Here is a 20,907-nt window from a genome sequence, read left to right as displayed (position 1 = left end):
TCACTAGGTAGGTGACATCCATTCAGGTTGACTGAAGATTATTATACTGCAACAGGTGCAACAATTGCAAATGGGATTACACGACCTTGCATAAATATTTTTCTTTTAAAACTTTGACCATCAGGATAAAATTTAATAAATTTAATAAATTTAATTTGAAATTAAGTTCAAGTTTAGATATAAGAATATTTTACAAATGTGGCCACAATAATGGAACAATACTGTAAGATTTAGAAGACCTCACATGGACTCGGAAACCAGCTCCAGCATTAGAAGACTTTTGTAGACACGGGATATTATTGAACATAAGCCAAGAAAGAAATAAAAACAAACAAAAATACAAGGTCCTGTGGAATAAGCCACAGAGAAAAGGGGGAAAACATAGTAAGCCAATTCTGCTATCTAGAAACCATATTCTAGACACATCTGCAGTCTGTAATAGTGATTGTCTGTTTTACATCTGTGTCAATATCCTACTGCCACAAAAAGACCAGTAACAATAGAGCGCTCGAATCCATGTGATTCTGAAAAGCAAATACAATAAATATGTTAATAAACAAACAAACAAACAAATAAATTGGTAACTGTGAAATGTGTGACTTGGAACAGCACTACATTTTCTGCCTTGGCAAAAACAGGGTCAGTTACCTTGACTCTTCTGAAATGACTTTGGGATAGCTAAGTGAAAATAAAAGAGTTATACAGATGCTGTTGGATGTGATATTGTATGTGAAGCACTGGGATTGTGTTTAAAAGAACACCAAAGTCAAGGTTTGCAGGAGCACTTGATGACAAAAAGCTCTAAGATAACAGACCACAGATCAAGGTGAAATTTAAACTGTTGGGTTATAGATAAAAATTGAAGACACACATATTGGTACTAGATGCCATCATTAGTCATCATTTCAGGTGTCAGGTCCCTACAAACCTTTTCAGGTCTAATCATATTTTTTGTGGCCAGAATGATTTTAAAGTTTAGTCCTACCTTTCAGTCACTTTACCTATGATATAACTAGTATAGGAATTTCAGTGTCACATTAACTTTTAATTTTAACACCAATTGCAACTGAATTCAACTGCAATGATGAAAATAAATGTGCCTTTATCTTTGAAATATAAGTAGATCCAGCAGAAAGAAAAAGGTGGTTCGAAGGTGATTTTGTCCTTCTCGATTCCACAGTCTTGGAGTCAAGGACCTAAATGATGATCTTGGATGAGATCATCATCTATTCACCATCTCTGAAACAACAAACATACATACAAACTGTACTGTGCTGCTTGGTTGTTAGTCTCAACAGCAGACCCATAAGGCCACCAGGTTTACACACTGTGTCATGGTCCTGGGTCTCTTGACCCAGTGTTTTGAGTTTTCCTTTGTTTCTTGCCATTTTGTATTATGTTTAAGTCCACTCGTTGTTCCTAGGTTATTCTGTTTAGATTTTATTTTAGATTTCCCCCTGTGTGTCTGTGTTTATATAGCGGTGTGAGTTCCCCTCCTTGTTTTATTCCATCATGTCTACCCATGTTTCCCCAGCCCATCATGTCTGTGCTCTCCGTCATGCTCCTACATGTTCTCTCTCCCCCTCCAGTCTCCGTCATTGTGTACTTCCTGTTTTACTTTGATAGTCTCCCGTCAATGTACGTCATGTTGTGTTTGCTCCTGCTCTGTCTCGTTATGATTATTTGAGCCAGCTGTCTTCCCCATGTGCTCACAGGTCCCTCGTTATCTTTCTGTGTATCTATGTCCACGTCCTCCCTCATGGTTGCGTACCTCTCCGTGTTTCCCCAAGTGTGTTATTATTAGAATTTTTAAACCCAGTTTAGTTTTGTATTGCCTTTTCCCTTACAGCGAATAAAGCTGCATTTTGAGTTCAAGTTTTGTTTCCCGTGAGTTTGCATTTGGGTCCTCTCCTGCTGGCCCATAAGAAAGGGAGCAAATGGGTTGAACCACTCTGGAAGCACCGAATCCATACAATCCAACTGGACAGCTCTAGGTGGGGCGTGGAGGTTAGTGAATAAAAAAACAAAACAAAACAAAACAAAAAAACCCCACACACATGTGCAGGGCCAGTGACTGAGCAGTGTGACAATCAGTGTTTTGGGGACATAGCAATACAGTTTTTAATCTTCACTAGCCAACCTACTCACCAGATTTTGCTTTCAGCCACCTCCCAAAATGAAGTTCCAGTTAGAGAGTCACCATTTTGTCACCCTGGAGGAGATGCACACATGCACAAGTGCAAGTGGTAAGAATGGGAGTTTTGTAAAAAAATAGCAGCCAAATTCGAAGTACTTCCAATTTGTCTAAGGAGACTTCATCCCAGGGGAAGCAGTCAGCTTAAATCAGGTGATTTCTTTCACTTTCATGGAAAACATTTAAAGCTTTGATTGGATCTCAGACATGACCGTAGATTGGGATGATGATTCACTTATCAGCAGGGGGCATAAAGTAAAGACACACTGGAATGGCTTAGGGAGTTAATGGAGCCTTAATGGGTGCAGCTTGTTCCAGCTCATCCCATAGATGCTTGATCAAAAAGTGGATCTGGGAAGTCTGGAGGTCAGTTCAATTCCTTTGAGTTCCCCCTGTGTTCTTGTTGCACCATCACTGAGTTTTAAAGTTTTAAAGGAAATCAAGGAAATTGTGATGATATTTCAGTTTGCGCATATATCTATATATCGATATATTCTCACATTTTAATATAAAGAGGCAAAAATAATCTAAATATACTATTTAGAATAGATAGATGGATAAAAATTATTTAGATAATTTTTTTCCCCTTGTGAAACACTGAGAGGTCTCACACCAACGCTATGTCCTAATTCAGGGGGCTGCATCAGTTGAATAAAACAACCTAGACTTTTTATCTATTTTGTCTGACCTTAATGCAGGGGTAGGGAACTCCAGGCCTCAAGAGCCAGTGTCCTAAAGGTTTTAGATGTCCTTAATCCAACACAGCTGATTTAAATGGCTAAATTACCTCCTCAACATGTCTTGAAGTTCTCCAGAGGCCTGGTAATGAACTAATCATTTGATTCAGGTGTGTTGACCCAGGGTGAGATCTAAAACCTTCAGGACACTGGCTCACGAGGCCTGGAGTTCCCTACCCCTGCCTTAGTGTATAAATCTCAGATTTCTCAAGACAAGAGAAGGCCCTGGCCACGTAAAAACAAGATTTCTTAGGCTATGCCCCTTTAGCCAAAAGTAATGTAAAAACTATGTATGTAAACAGTTAGCTAATGTAGTCCATGAAACTAGTATCATTTCAGGTTGACACTTGGGTCTATAATAAATATATTATTTATTTATATATATGAAATATATTTCATCATAAAAGACTACTGGTGGAATTTAACTCAGTCAACTCAAACACTCTGCTTTGATGTAGCTTGTAACAATGTATATAACAAATATTGTTCTTTTGTTCTTGTTGTTATATTGTTCTCATTGCCATTGTCTGTTTGCCTCATGCTCATACAATTTGATAACTGTCTTATGTGAAATGTCAAAGAAGCACTTTTTAATTAGAGTATAGCATCAAGTCAATTAAACTTCTGGGATATTGATCTCCTCAGTTAAGTAACTGAGGATGTTGTTAATCAGTTTCAGCTGTTTTGATGTTAATGAAATTAACAACAGGTGCACTAAGGGCAACAATTAGACAAACCCCCCCCCCCCCCCCCCCCAAAAAAAAACAACAACAACATTTTTACAGGTGGAGGCCACTGATATATTTTTGACCCTACTGAGGCTCCACAGGTAGTCCAACTCCTCCAGCAGGTATCACTACCAGGTTTGCTATGTCTCCCAGCACAATCTTGAGAGCATGGAGGAGATTTCCAGGAGGCAGGCAGTTACCTCATGAGGGTTGGACAGGTCCTTAACCCATCAGTAGGACTGGGATCTGCTCCTTTGTGAAAGGAGGAAGAGCTGGGCACTTTACAAAATGATCTCCAGGGAGCATCTGGTATGAATGTCTCTTACTAAACAGCGTGAAAGAGACTAGTAGTGAGAGTAGCCTGAGGGCTCAGCATCGTGAATCTTGTACCCACTGCCCAACACCTTGGAACCAGATTGGTATTTACTAGGATGCCTTTAGTTGTCTGCCCAAAACCAGAAGTGACGTCATTTTCGCGGAAATGTAGTTTTTTACCTTCAGGGCCTATACAAGCATATACTGGTGTTTTTAAAAGTTATGTTTGACTTTATGACTTTCTGTGTCGTTTCTGGGATGCTTAGAAGTCAAATTGCACTGCTGGAAATAGTTTTTTTTGATGCACATGCTGCTTTTTTGCAAATTTGCATTATAATATTTATTTTTGTTTTTCCTGCAGTTTATAAAAATTGGTGTATTTAAAAAATAAAACTATGAAGACACTCAAAATAAATTTCCTGTGGTGGGAAATTATTTTGTGCAACTTTTTTGTTTTTACAGTTTTGAGGGATAAGCCTCTTAAATTTCTCTAACTAGAAATATATGTTAAAAAAACAAAAACGATTTTCAACTGTTTTGCAGTTTATTGCACTTTTTTGCAATCTATGTAATTACTATGCACTTAATGCATACATATTATTCAAATTTGGGCTATAATGGTTGTATTGATGTATAGCAACTTAAAATGCTCCCAAAATACAGGCCTGTGTTTCTGTCCTCACAGGAAACACACTTCAAATGTATGATTTTATAGAATATGATACATTACTGTAGATCTTGAATAAGAAGTGTTTAAAATAATCTCAGCATTAAACATCTGCAGGAGTAATGTTAACCCATTTAACGCCACATCTAACAGTGTCAGCTAATATCAAATAGTTAGATAACTACAGAAATATTGAAATGTTTATTTTAATACTATTTTAATAGTTTATTTTATTAAAATATTTAATTCTTCAAATCTTTGTCTTCTCTTCCTATTTGCTTCCTTCTGGTACCAGGTTGCTGAGGGAATGTCGGCAAGGTCAAAACAGAGGTTAGTTTTGTTTTTGTAAACGTTCACTAGTTGAAGCCAGAAATTCTGTAGTTAATGTTTGCTGATGTTTGCTGAAAAGTCAACAGCAGTATTAGAATGTCTCATGTAATGTATCAATTTTAAACTGGTTTGTAGTTAAGGATTTATCTTTATCGAATGGGGTTTGACAGCTCTTAGCTGGGCTTGCCGTTTGTTTCCTATGTCTGGCGCTTTGAATTGTCTTGCATGTCCCTGGTAGGTGGAGTTCATTAGAGCAGTTGGGATCATGATGCTTGTTGTCTCAGTCTTCTCTTACTGTTCATGCACACAGCCCTATGCTGTTTCTTTGGTTGGCCTGTGTGTTTTACATTTTACACTTCACAACACTATACAACAAATATTGAAATACTTATCCAACTAATATGAACACATCTTCTAGAGCTCCTTTTTTGCTTCTTTTAGTTAATACACTGCTGAATTTTATTTAAAGCAGTGTATCTCCTATTATTTTTCATGGCACATGAGCTGGGCTGTGACACTGTCCCTTCATTTTTCATCTTTGAAACCAAAAATTTCAAAGATTTTCAGTAGACAATCTCTAAAATCTGAACAACACAGTAGCATTGAAACATGACTTGATTTAGGTGGACTTAACCAAAAATGCCTAAGGAAAATGATCAGCTTAATAATGCTCATAATTTTCTTGTTCAGTTTAAGAAGGTAGGAGGCAGCAGTGTGGAGAGGGACAAAAGAATAAAGACGTGAGGCGGTAGCTGGAGAGCTGTATGCACTGCTGTGTTACAGTCATTACTTACGTGCAAATGTGGTGTACAAATTCCAGGGTCAAGACTACACAAACGGGGGAAAAAAGAAAGCTGAGGTGAACAAACAGCAAGCTGGAAAACTGCATACTGTCTCAATTTCCTCTCTCTTGCCTTACTTTTATTTTCGCCACAGTTCCTTTGATAACTGACACAATATAATGTGTGCTGTGACCGCCCCCCCCCCCCCCCCGCCCCAATATATTTAAAAGATTTAAAACATTTACAAGTTCATGTTTTCTTTATGAGCAGCCAGATCTCTAACAAAGCCATTAGCAGTTTTCTTGTGACACTTTGTCCAATAAAAACAGGTCAATATACCGTTTACATCGCGTTATCAGAGATTGTTATTCAACATCATGTTATTTTGTGTGCCAGCGCCTCACTTTCTACACTTAATCATGCTTAGCATAAGGTCTGGGGAATTAATACTTGTGGATATTTATTTAAAGACAGACTTGGACCATCTAAATGTCCTGTTACTGTTTTCATAAATTAAGCTTCTATTATTACTGCTGCATATGTATCCATCACGGCCAGTCCCAAAATAACCTGAGCCTAATTATTCTGCCACCAGTGACGGATGTTCGCTGTGAAGAAAACCTTTTCTACAAGCTATAATCCTGTTGTACAATCTAAACCACAATGTTTGGAGGAGGGAGTACAGACAATAGAATGAGATTGGAAAAGGACTCTTTTCTTGATGGTAGCTGTTTATAGCAACTACACTACCTGAACTTTTCACAACTAGCTAGTTAATATAGTAGAAAGTTTAGAACATTTAGTTTGCTATTACCCTCAGGATGTAGATCCAAACAAAGCAGCAATTATTATGTGGAGGCCTCCAAATATCCCAAAAAGACATATCGGCAACACAAAACATTACTCAGGTTGGAAATATTGCATTAATGCGTAGGCTACAATTACTGATCTACAGAAATAACGGTGCTGTTAACAGAAATTTGTTTCTAAAACTGTTAGAATTAAAGATAGAAAACCAACACAGTGTTGCATTGCTGACTTCAATAGACTATAGCTTTTGATGCCTTGCATACTTTAATTCCAGCCCACACAAAGAATGCAAAAAAGAGGTGTTCAAGGAACTGCACAGTGCCAGACCTCCTGGCATCCACATCTCGCCCGAGTATTTGAAACACAAGAACATCTTGTAAATATAAATCATCACATAACTCTAATTTCACTCGGTGACAAAGCCTACTTTATTGTCTGCAGCGTCACTGCCATTTGCCAGCCCAGTGAAACAGAACGAAGCTGATCTCTAACTACAAGAAGGAACATGCCTTTCAAGTCAAATGTAAGTCTTACTTGTGAGAAAGTCATCAGATATGGCACAAGCCTAAAAAATTCCACCGATAACCTTCACACTGTAATGCCCCTGAATAAATGTCAAATACTATCTGCTGTTAGCTCAGTGGAACCATTGCATTCAATCTGTCCAAATGGAAGTGAAGAGCGGTGAGAAATAAATCCTTAAATCACACTGCGTCAAGTTTCTAAAAAACAGACAAGACAAAACATTGGTAAATTCTTTCATGTTCAGTGGATCCAGCAGAGGAAGTGTATAAATGGTATAAATTGTACTGCAGTCTGTGTGCAAAAAAAAAAACAAAACAAAAAAATAAAAATGTTGCTATTTGCTTTCTATGTCTGTTTGTGTAAAAATAACCACAATAAAAGAGAGAGAAATAAAAGCTATGGTGTTATTCATATATACATGTAACCACTCACCCAAGGACACACGCTTGCATCAGGTCTTTGAATATTCAAATAATGCAAGCTTCACTTGTCTCTTTCCTTATAATCAATCCAAAGTAATACTTCTGCTTTTATATGAGCCAGAGTCATTAATGTGTTTAAGGTAATGTATAGGGACTGGAGATCAAATCATAGAGGTCTGCCCTTTGGGTTGATAGTACAATTTTGATTGATGTAGTCATTTTACATTCAGGTGATGGGAGTCAAATGGCTTTTATATAAATGTGCATACATCCCCAGTCCCCCATATATACACATCCTTGCAATATCCTTTGCTCTGATAGTTTAGACATTCACAAATTGCAGCTGAGTTAATTCAGTTTGGTTCCTTCCAATGCAACGACCCAAAGACATTCTCTGTTTGCAGTTTTTGGGCTTCACCATACTTGTTGCTTTGAGGTCCAACTTTCAGACCGTACATGGACTGAAGTGAAAATTTTGTAATTGTTTTTGAGATATTAACTTTCTGTTATACTCTCCCATCTTATCAAATTTCTATGTAAAAAAAAAATTCAAACAATTATTTCAATGTTGATTTAATCGATTGACAAAACCTTATATGGATCTACATGTAAAATTACAAATCCCAGAAAACATTCACGTTGTCATTGGATGATAACTTTAGCTTAAACAAACTTTAATGCATTGTAATGTTTTGTCATCCCCACTATAATGTACAAAAAACTTTTACTTCAGTTTTCTTTGACTTTTCAATTTGCATTGAATAAATTTGATAAAGGTCAAGTGCTTGTAGGTAAGAAATGACCCAAAGCTTTGGAATGAATATACAGTGCGCACCAACTAAACAAGCAATCCATAATTCCAATATTGATTTAAATGTAGAGTCAACCTCAGGTGGTAGAATGTTGTTTCAGAAGGGCTACACACATATCGCCTATACTCACATAAACCCATATAAACGTAGATGTTGTTAAGTAGTGCATTTGATACTCAGCAGGGGAGATATAAAGGGAGTTGATGAGATAAAGGTCTCAGGTGTAGTAGTACTGCAGCACTTCGCTCCTTGCTAACCCACATTGCTTTAACTTTTTAACAGTATTGTATCACAGTGGATTCTGGACCTAAGGTGGGGAATTTCTCTCAAACACGGCCTTGTGCTTCTCATTAAACAGTATAACCTTTGGTTTAAAATGATAACCTTCAGGTTTGTACACTACTATGCACTAAGAGTGAAAAATCTGTTTGGTGAGTTAGCATTCATAGTCACCAAAAAACACACACCTGACAGATTTCTTTAACATTTTACACAAACAACTGGGCTGTGTTTGGTTTATATGCCATTCTTGTTTTTCCCATGCTCATGCATTATATTCTTTATGAACGCAATGGAAGTAAATGGTAATATTTTTTTAATGTTTGTACCCAGCAGGGTTTTAATAGTTTTGCAATTTTCATTAGTTTTTATTTTTATTTAGTTTTGGCTTCAGATTTTCAATTTTATGTCAATTTTAATTAGTTTTTACCATTTGTTTGCTAGTTTAGTTAGGTTTTATTTTATTTTATTTTTGAAAATCCTTAGTTTCAATTTAGTTTTGATTAGTTTCACTTATAGTTTTAGTTGTGTTTGCAATAATTAAGTGTAACAAAATCCCAGTTTCATCATATCAGTCATGCTCTTCTGCTTATCCTTGGGTATGTTGCTATTCCAGCTACCATACCCTGCACCCTGGACAGGTTGCCAGTCTGTCGCAGGGCTAACACGCAGAGACAGACAACTCACATTCTCACCTATGGGGAAGCAATGGGTTCTTAAAAAATAATAATAAAAAATTAGGGCAGATGAACAACCATTGATACCAGGCAACTAGATATATGTTTGCACCAATGAGATTATTAACTCTTGCAGCACCGGGTGTTCGTAATTATGGTTCAAGTGAATTGCTACACTTTTTGAAGGCAATTGACTCACACAGTTGTGTAGATATTCCAGTCTCAATAAACATATTCACCAGTGCTTCCTCTCGCTGGTGATGTTCCTGCGAATTGACCAATGAGCAGCCATCGGCTCGCTGTTGGAAGCACTGCATTAATGTTTTTTGTGGAGTTGTTTTGGGATGCATCACGCTGCCTTGCCTTCTTAGCTTAGGGGTTAGCTTCTGTTTCTGGGGATGAGGGTTGGGCGTGCTCCCCTACCTTCTCAAGGTAAGCTAAGTTAGCCTTCTTGTGCGAGCTTTTCAAGTGCACTTTAAGGTTTCTGGGACTTTTTTCCCTTTAGAAATGTCCCACATAATTTGTCTCTTTCCACTACGAGACACTTGCTATATCTAAAACACAATCATATTCAAAGTAATCCCAAATTGGACTCTGGCGATTTCTCCCGACTTTTGCTGACATGATTCTGTGTGGGACGGAGCAGCAGCACAGACGACTCGACTAATGTACTTGCTACCTGCTGGCATAATGAGACACAGCAAGAAAAAAACCTGGAAACTACACTTCATTTTCACCCTAGACTATTGTATGACACACACACATCAATGAAAACTAAACACATTTTCGCTATAAATTAAGTTAATTTTAGTTAGTTTTGTGAACACTCATTACAGTCTTAGTTAGTTTCCTTTTTTGTTTTTATCTTGTTTTTGTTTTTATTTTTATTTTCGTTAACGATTTTTTCACTTCTAGTTTTCGTTATTTTGTTAGTTTTCGTTAACAATAATAACCTTGGTACCCAGGGCTGGACTGGGACAAAAAAATCGGCCCGGGCATTTTGACGAGAGACCAGCCCACCAGGTATTATAGGAAAAGCCATAAAGCCTTTGAATGAAAACACGCTGTTGTGACAGTGATGTGCACTGTCTTGTTGGTATATGTATGATTTCTATACATTTTACATCAGATAAAAACTTTGGTTATAAGATTCAGATAATTATTTATTAAAAACTAGACATTTTAAATGACAATAAGAAAGAAAAGTATTTCTTTGTGCCCCCCTCTCCCTGTTAATGCCCTACCTGGCCCCCTGGCAAAACTTTGCTAGACCTGCCCCTGCACAGTTACCAGCTGTCAGGCACTTAGAAAAGGATCCTGATGTTATTTGTCTCTCAGAAACAGTTCATAACTTCCCGTGAACTTATTCATGTCACCTAAAAGGTAAAACTGTTTCTCCATCACAGCTCTGATGATTCAGTAAGGACATCTCCTGGTTTTATCTTCATGTTTCCCTCTCACTACACATCCAAACCGACCACATGACCAGCAGCTTTTACAGCTGTGGCTCCAGCAAACATCAGCTAAAGAAATTCTGACAAATGTATAAATTCTAACAACAGCTGATCAAGCTTAAATGTGCTGCTGTTGTTTAGCGTGACATCCGCAGGTTTCCTCTTTCTGGCGCAAAGTGGGAGATAAACAAGAGAGAGGGACTTGTGTCAGAAAAGCCGATCAGATGATCATTGATCAGTTTCATGATTGAAGTAGCAACAGGAGAGTGAGGGGAGAGAATGAGAGAAGAAGAGGCAGCTGACAGCATAAAGACACAGAATAACTCCAGCTTTGTCTTTTTTTTCATTCTAGCTGAAGTACGGGACAAACTGTGTTCCTTCTCAGCTCAATACAAAAGCAATATTTCAAGCAAATGAATAATACCATTCCCGTTTTAATGTGATTGTGTACAGAGGCTGAAACAAATATAGACAGAGACCAAAGAAGCGTCAGTGCACTAACCTTTCCAGCGCAACTACATCTTATATTCGAACATAACTCACTGCTTAGGCTTTGGGCTCCATTAAGGACCAACTACTGTTATGTTGTTCAGCCTTGTTAGCTGTGGTTGCCATTTGAAGTGCCACTCAGTGTTGTGGGTTTCTACAGTCCTTTGCAGTTGGTTTCTTGTCAAAGGGATAGCAAGATTTTAACACCTGCTGTGCTTAAGAATGGCCATGGTGATAATTCAGACTTAGCTGACTGGAGACTAAAAGGTAATTTGTGGCCATTTGCTTACTATTCACATTCACTTATGTTGTTTACTTTGTCACTGGCAGCAAAAAAATGACACGTTTTCCAATTTTGTAATATTTTCGTGTAATATTTTCTCTGAATAAGAGACGATTCCGTTTTTTACGGGAGGGTTAGCAACTCTACTAACTAACCTTATGAATAAAATAAAGTTCACTATCAGTAACATCATAGCACCCACCAAGCTGTATAGAAACTCCGTCATGCTAGCTAGTATGCAGGAGTTATTGTAACTGACTGTAAAAGTCAGCACAACAAAAATAAACTCCACCTAAACTTGGTTTATATCTGACCCAGATAGACTGCAGGTCATAACTTCTCACCTGAAGTTCAGTTCACCTGACACTCGGAACGGCGGCCGCCTCAGGTCTCTCCTCCTCCTGCCTCCCCTTTCCCTCATCCACCTGCTGGCCTCTGTGAAAGCTCTGCCATAGCCACCACCAAACGGCCCACCGGGCAAGTGCCTGGTATGCCCGATGGCCAGTCCAGCTATGTTTGTACCTTATAAGAAAACAGCAGAAACCAAAGCCCATTTTCAACCTTGAATGACATTTATTTTTACTTTGTCCACTCCAGAAAAACATCTAACCTAGTGGGTTGATAGGTTGTCAAAAATGCCATATGTCAAATACACTGACTTTAGTTATACGTTGCAAGTACCCAAACAACTCAAACAACCTCAACAATTCACTGTTGTTCTTAAGAAGTTATGTCAGTACTTGCTGTTTGTTTGTCTCTCCATTATTGAGACCTCACAGGGATATGATGAAATATATTTTTCCCTGGATTTGCAAAAACTGACTCCCTGCCAAAAAAAAAAAAAAGAAAAGATTCCTGGAGTCAGTTACTATGAGAGAGAAAATTATCATGTATATTATGTAACTACTTGTCAATAAACTATAACATACATGGGTTTGACATGCACTTCAGTATGTTTTGCTCTTCAGAATTGGAAATATATAGGATGTTCTTATAGCTGAAGAATCACTTTAGCCACATTTTTAGTGTCATGGATCTGGTTCTTCAGTTTTAGTTAATGCCGTTCCCTCAAATGTATTTTTCTTGTGACATATGTGGAGAGCACATCTGCTGCTTCATTGTTGCTGCTGTGTTACATTTGCTGCACAGCTGGTATTGACAGTGGGAACTGGTTTGTGTTTGCAGACCTAAAGGTTGCTTATTCTTCCATGAACACATGTTCTTCCACTCAGCTTTCATCTTGTAGGTGTAAAGGTTAAAGGTATGACTTTTAGAAGTTTGGGAGTCTACTTTTTCTTTTGGCTATTTAGGTCAAAGCGGCCTTTTACCCACTTAAAAGCATTACAGCCCCCCCCACCATTCGATTCCTAGCTGATTAATCCCCATTTTGACAGCAGGGACTGGAGAAAATATAGCAAAAGCTGTCGTAGAAAATCATTTGTCTTTGCAGACAAGCAATGGATTGTTAAAATCTGTTCTCGCCACAGCATGGAGATGGCATTCTGCAATTGCAACATAACTCAACAGGCAACTGGCAAAAACATATCCATTAATTTTTTGTTTGGTCAACAAAAGAACATCCTCTTGTAGATCCTGCTCAAAGTGATGCACATGATTTAGTGGGAGAATAACAGAGGACCTGTCAAGCCAATTTAGCTGGTTTCAGACAACATAGCATAGTGCATGAATGCAGATTAATGCAAGTAAACAGCTGGATACCTATAGTCTAGAACCCACCAGTAGCAGTTTTTGATGAGACATTGGGAGACATCATTGCTATTTTGGAACTTATCTTAGAATTTTAAGAACAACAATGAGATGCCAAAGAATTGTTTGTTTCTGTTAACCCTACATTTCATTCACGTACTGATAAACATTAGTAAATACTATAATTGTCTTAAAATGCTCAACAGCTGTTAGTTATTAAGGTTCTTGTTTCTACTCCCATGTAATCCACAGAGACATGCAAAATCAAAGCAGGTGTTGGTCAAGATGGTTGTTGTGCTCACATGGAAAAAAAAAAAAGAGTGATGAACTCCATGCCTAGTCAGGGATCGTATATGCATGGATCAGAAGTTTCCCGAATCATTTCTCCAAAGAGATTGTCTCTTTTAAATTGAATCAAGCCATCAAGTTGACAGCATGTTCCAAGTCTGTCAAAGAAGACAGACAAGCAAATGCACACACTATACACTACGCATGCCTCAAAATCCTTAAAGCAAGATGCATCTTTGTGTTAAATACTTTAGATTAGAATCAGTTTTAATTGTGCACACTTCCAGTTCACCTACCTTTAGCTTATTTCACAGGAGTCCACAGAGGAAGGCATCAGTAACAGGTAATAAGAAATGGCTAGCCCTTAGAATAAATGTGGAAAAAGCCTCAATAGTATCAGAAAAAACACTAATTAGTTTTCCCAAAAATGTAAAACTATTAAAAAAATCATTTACCCTCCTCTCCAAATACGTTACATCAAGCATATCATTGACTATCAGGGTACTTTACTTCAGAAATCAATGTAAAGTGTGTGATAATCAAGCAGGATGCTGTTTTTGAGAACAACTGTCAAAACACTTCAAACTAAATTCAAACTATGATGTGATATTATATCAAGCAATATTTCAAGCAAATGAATAATACCATTCCTGTTTTAATGTGATTGTGTACAGAGGCTGAAACAAATATAGACAGAGACCAAAGAAGCGTCAGTGCACTAACCTTTCCAGCGCAACTACATCTTATATTCGAACATAAATCACTGCTTAGGCTTTGGGCTCCATTAAGGACCAACTACTGTTATGTTGTTCAGCCTTGTTAGCTGTGGTTGCCATTTGAAGTGCCACTCAGTGTTGTGGGTTTCTACAGTCCTTTGCAGTTGGTTTCTTATCAAAGGGATAGCAAGATTTTAACACCTGCTGTGCTTAAGAGTGGCCATGGTGATATTTCAGACTTAGCTGACTGGAGACTAAAAGGTAATTTGTGGCCATTTGCTTACTATTCACATTCACTTATGTTGTTTACTTTGTCACTGGCAGCAAAAAAATGACACGTTTTCCAATTTTTCTGATAAATTATCTGACATTTATTCATGGTGTTAAGTCAGACACCTAAAAATAGAGCATCTGAAGTGAAACAACCATCTTTCATATATTTTAATGAAGGAAGAAGGCCATGCTGCTGTTTAGCAGCAACAATACCAATGTTAACATAACAAGCAAATGCATTTTTAATACATTTTATTTCCTTGATGCTGACAAATAAAGATTTGACTTTTATTCAGTCATATCTGTTATGCTCAGTGTGGTTTCTCTCTTACTTACTCACACATGCACAAAGAAACACACACACACACATACACAGAGAGCTGTAAGCCATAACTGCATAACTGAAACTGTTTCTTTTGAGCTATACAGCTGGATAAAAAGAGAGAAGAACCCAAGTAAAAATAAGCTCCCTAAGTTGAGATGTCTTTATTATATTTACATGTCAGATAATGCATATGCAGTTTGGACCAAGCTTAGTAAAAACCAATCAGTGCAACTGGCTTCTGGTCTCTTTCCTAATTAAGACCAGTGCTTTTTCTGTCACTTTGCTCACACAATTGGTCTACTAGCTTGGTCTGCCCATTCTGACGAAGCTTGTGTCTACTAGTTAGTTCACAACTTTGACCACAACTTCAAAAATATATGAGCAACTGGAATCATTCTTGTTATTTAGACGCATTGAGATGTAACACTTTTGGTCAAGATTTAACAGTCTCAGCAGCTCTTGCACTGATTATCCACTGTCTATCCATCATCACATTTTGCCATAATCAAAATTTTATTATGTTTAAAATAATGGAATTGCTCCAAATCTTTGCGACTAATAGCACGTTTAAAAGCCAAGAAGCTCAAAACATCACTGTACCTGAACTGAGTCAGTCTGAGAAGCACTCTTAGAATTCTCATCAGTTGTTGTGATGTGTAATTAAAAAAATAATCAGATTTTTTTTTGTGGTTGATTTGGCGGTAAATTAAAAACCGTCATCTGTCAAACAAACAATTTTGACTCATTTTATAGGAATAGTACACTTGCAGCATCTCCTACTGGCTTTAGAAAGGATCATATCTGCATCATCTCACACAAACTTGATGTTACCTACCAGAGCAGCCACCTGGACAGGCCCCTCAGGCTAACAGATATGTAAGCTTTCTCCTTGGCTGCAGTTCTCTTACATGCTTGTGAATCACCTCATGCCAGCTGATCTTTGGCATAAGGTAAACAAGGAGAGAAGGAATGGTATGGAAAAGGCGGTGGTAGGGGAGTATCAAATCTAAGAAGAGGCTGGCTTGGGTGAAACTGCAGCGAAAGGACGAGGAAGAGTAAATGCGGTGGGGAACTCCTGGGACTGGGCCTTCATCCAGTATGGACATCTTGCACACCTGTAGCATTGTCTGTCTGGCAAGCACGGGTGAAGAGAGTAAAAGGGTAGCCATCTGCTCTATCATGCCCTCTTTCCTGTTAGTTGCCATGGGGATTTTCTTGTCTTGCCAAATGAACAGCAAAGGCCTTGCTGATAGACAACAGCGACCGACCTTCACCCACGCATCCCGCCTGAGCTGATTAATTTGTTGATTTTTCTAATTAACATCCTCTGGCAATAGCTGACTTAGCTGTTAATCCAGGACATGGGGACCAGGGAAGGGTTAAAGACAGAATAATAATGATAAACTATCCAAAGAAGCAAATGTCCAAAAGTGACTGAGGAAGCATCTTGAGGAAAACTCTCTGTTTTAAATGTAAAATTAAGTAATAAATAGAAAATATAAATCTATAGGTATGAATACATGTATTTAAATTTAGGAATGTGATATTCAGAGATGACAAGCTTTGGTAGAATTTAAAGGCAGTTTAATGCTATTGGAAGGTTTGTATTGTGTTGCTACAGTGAAGAAAATTATAGTCTAGTACAGCATATCAGTGAAATCCTGAAGTCCCTGTCAACCAGTCTTAAGTATTTGTGCTTAAGTGAGTGAAGAATTCATCTAGTATTCACCACATATACTGTCGAGTACGTGACATCCTTGCTGCTACACCTTTCAGGCACATAAGAAAATGTAAGACTGAACCATTAGTCATTATCAATATTTGATTACACATAAACCCACAGTGGATGTTAAGTGAGTGTCATCCCTTTCTCGGTTTCACAGGGTGAAACTGTCTGAAAACTCCCTGCACTTCTACAGCTGGTTTGGTGGAAATCTTCCAAGACAAGTTATGTGATCCACTGAACCACACTACAAACACTACCAGATAGCTATCTGGGTATCTTTTAAAAGCAGCTAAAGACTAAAGGCGGTTAAAAAAAAAAAACTACAATGAAAAGCAACACATTTAGCCATTTTGTCTCCATGAATGAGCATCATGCGACTCAAAAAAGTCTAAACTGTCATCATTAGCATCTCATGTATGCAATACAGTGTGTGCAACCCCAATTCCTGAAAAATCAATAAAAACAGAAGGCAATAATTTAAAAATCTCAATAAAATATAGAAAACATATCAAATGTTTGCAGTAAAACATTTTATTATTTCATGAAAAATAATGGCTCATTTTGACTTGATTTGATCAATTTGATGCAAACAACACATCTCAAACAATTTGGCACAGGAACAACAAAAGGTTGGAATAGTAAGTGGCACTAAAAAGAAACAGCTGGAGGAACATTTTGAAACTAATTTGGTTACTTGACGACAGTTCAGTAACACAACCCCTGTATACGAAGTGCACCATAATTTCAGAATAATATCTGTCAACATAAAATTATGAAGAATTTAAAGATCTTATCAGCCACAGTACTTGATGTCATCAAAAGATTTGAAGACATTGGAGAAATCTAGAGAGGAAAAAAATAAAAATCAGTGATGGATCCCTGTGATCTTCAGGCTTTCAGGTAGCACTGAATTAAAAACAGACGTGACTGTGTCACAAAAATAATTCTATGGATTCAGGAATATTTCCAGAAAAAAATACTGTTCATGAACAAAATTTGTTTTTTTTCATACACAAAAAGTTAAAGTAGGTTAAAACTCTGTTGTGCAAGTGTAAGTCATATTTTAACATGATCTAGAAATGCCACCGTCTTCTTTGGGACAAAGCTTGTTTAGAATTGACTGAGGTAAAGTGGAAAACTGTTCTACGGTCAGATGAATACAAATTTGAAATTGCTGTTGGAAAACATGAATCCCAATCCTTTGGATTAAAGAGGAGTGGGATCGTCCAGCTTGTAATTACCACCCAGTTAAAAAGCCTACTGTATAAAACTGATAGAGTTGTACTTCCGGAAAGGCACCATCAATGCTGAAAGGTATACATTGCATTCTGTGTTTATTCACATTTTACACATTATCCCAATTCATTTGGAACTGGGGTTGTATAGAAAGGGAACTGTCATGGAAAAGTAAACGTACTGATTCTTATATAGCGCTTTTCTACTCAAAATACTTTAAAGCACATTTCTTTCTACACCCAAGTCCTGTCTATCTAACAGTCAAACACATTCATACTCTGATGAATGTATTGTAGAGCAACTTGGGGGTCAGTATCTTCTAAGTAGCCACAGACAGTGTTTTCAAGGTGCCACACCTAGTCATACTCTGTCAGCCTTTGATTATTAGTATTATTATTATGTTTATTCCAATATCGTATTCAGTTTTAACAAGTAAAATTCAACAGCCTTTGACCATGATGGATCTAATCCAGCACCAAACCAGAGAATCTCTTTTGAAGTTAAAGTTCCTGGATTGCAAAATATGCTGTATGTGTTTTTTTTTTTTTGTATTGTAGAACTGGACTGGACGTGAAATAGTATTCAGTACTTAAGATAGAGCTTCAAGTTTGAAAACAAAAGAGATGCTGATCTCTGGGACAAAGAATAGTGATGTGCTGTGCTATATAATATGAAACAAGATAACAAGCACTCTTTCTGCAATGCAAAGTTCAGCCTTGTCATTCGGCAGAACGAGCAGAACTAAGGGTAGTGCTGTCACAAGAGCTTTAAAGAAACAAACAAAATCCTCCCTAAATCTTTGGCTCCAGAACCAACAATACTGACAAACTACAGCGTTTTAATCATGCCATATTTACTACTTTTCCATCTTATGGTGGTAGGTATCTATCCTTCCAGCTGCAGTGGTGTGGGCTGAGGCTAATCCTAATCAGCCTACTTAAATGGCTATAGCCAGCCCTGCCCACATGCAGGGGCTACGTTTCTATTTTACTGTGTCCATTATTCCATAAGAGACACACTGCATACCTTACCTGTGCAAGACAGTTGCACAACAACCTACTTTTCCTTTATTTCTTTGTGCTCTCTGGGCTGGCAGTGCTGTCTACATCGATACTGCATGTGTAAGGGTTGCAACACTTCAGCGAAGTAGCTATGACACTAAAGTAAAGGTACTTAAAGGTACCCTTAGTCTTATTTTTTCTCCTGTGGATTTCCCCCTGCCTTCTTTCTGCTACCTTCATCCACAGGATAAATATTATTGATTTATGTCATATAGTTAGACTTCCAGATTCAAGCAAATCAGACACACTTTTCCTCTGTCTGACGGAGAAGTTTTTCTAAGTTGTTTTTTAAATTTTGTTCGTTAGACAAATAGCTAGTGCTCCGAGCTCTTTAGATGAGCCTCAGCTGTTGCTGTCTTTACCTACAGTTTAACATGACATATTCAATTAGAATGGCAAACAAATACTTGCTTTAGAGGTGTACATTGAACCTGTCTTTTTCTACTCTCACCAATCGCAGTTTAGAATTTCTTGTGGTAGTGGTATAGGCTTTTGTGAGTCAATGATAGGCTTTGGTCTTAGTTATATGGAGTGCAAAACTGTTTATAGGCCACAGCTTTGTAGTTTATGCATTTGCTAATAAAATAAGGTCATAGTTACATTACTCAATTATTTGTAAAACACAAAAACAAAATAAAACAAACAAGCAAGACAAAAATTTGTCCTATTTTTAAAAGTATTCAAGCATTTCTCTGTTTATACAGACTTATGTTTGTTGAAATTAATTGTGCTTGTATGGTTAAATGCAAAGTTATTGCACTTTTATAAATCAATCCTTTTTTACAAGCCAGACACAGAACAATGCATTACAGTGAACTTGGCCATTGTACAGGAAGTCCCACTCGAATAAAAAAAACAAAGCACAGTTTGCAGCATAGAAACTGTTACATCTATGAGTTCACTTATTATTATTTATGTTAGTCTGTCAAGGTTCAATATAGCAGCTACTGTAACATTTACTGCATGTTATACACTTTTCTATTGAGATCAAGCTAAACAGAACATCAAAGAAGTGATTAGGCACAACATTACTCCCTCTGACAGGTAAGTTAATGACATTGTCATTGTGTCCTCATGCAATGCTATGTGTCATTTCCCATTGGCAGCAGCCTCACCCAGCAGGACTGGTCACGCTGCAAAATATGTTCAGGAATGATTTGATAAACCCTTCAAAACTTCATCACCCCAAGCCTATGTAGCATCTGTGCAGTGCACAACCCACAAGATCTCCTGCCACTGTTCTGGTGCCAAAAACCACCAACACTTGCGCTAAAGAGTCACAACTGTTCTGCAGCATAAGGGTAATTATGCAAATGGTTTTAATGCTGTTTTTAATTTTCTGTTGCTGACAGCTCAGCTTAAGGCAACACAGTGTGAATTTTTATTTATTTTTTTTATTTTTTTACTTTCTCCTCAAAACAGACAGAATCTGTAATTTGATCATAAATAAATTGGTGATAGTGAACAGGTACTGTGTCTTACTTGTACCGGGCAAATTTGAGTAAATTGTTTTTGATATCAAACAAATCTTCTTTACCAGCCAACAATATCCTGGTTGAGAGAACACCTAACCAAGCATTTATCCACAGGGAACTTAAAAGGTATGTCATTTTTATCTATTTGCAGCCTCAAGGTATTAGGGCAGTATGAGCCTGGGAGCTTTATACAATATTGAAACAGATGAGATATGGTTCTTGTTTATGGTCTGTGAAGCATGGTCTTGGTATTTTTTCACAATACAACAACAGTAGCCATGGATATCCAAAACTCATATATCTAATCTAACTAGTTTACCAAAAGTACACATCAAATATTCTTTTCATCTTTCACAGTTTATAAACATAATATTGCTTATAAAAATAGCATTATAGTTATTATTACCTTGTTTAATGATCTTCAAACTAAACAAACTAGACATGCAATTTTCACTAAACATTCAATTGAAGTGTATAATTGGTAATTAAATTAGAAGAATGGTGCTTGTTTTTCTTTCCTTTCTGTGTGTTAGAGAAAGAAAGAACCAAATCATCTGCTAAGGCACAGGCTTATGAGTGCCATAATTATGTTTTAT

Source organism: Neolamprologus brichardi, chromosome 1 (genome assembly GCF_056152115.1).
Source record: "Neolamprologus brichardi isolate AB-2024 chromosome 1, ASM5615211v1, whole genome shotgun sequence".
In the NCBI taxonomy this organism is placed as follows: domain Eukaryota; kingdom Metazoa; phylum Chordata; class Actinopteri; order Cichliformes; family Cichlidae; genus Neolamprologus; species Neolamprologus brichardi.
Note: the sequence above shows the minus strand (reverse complement) of the source record.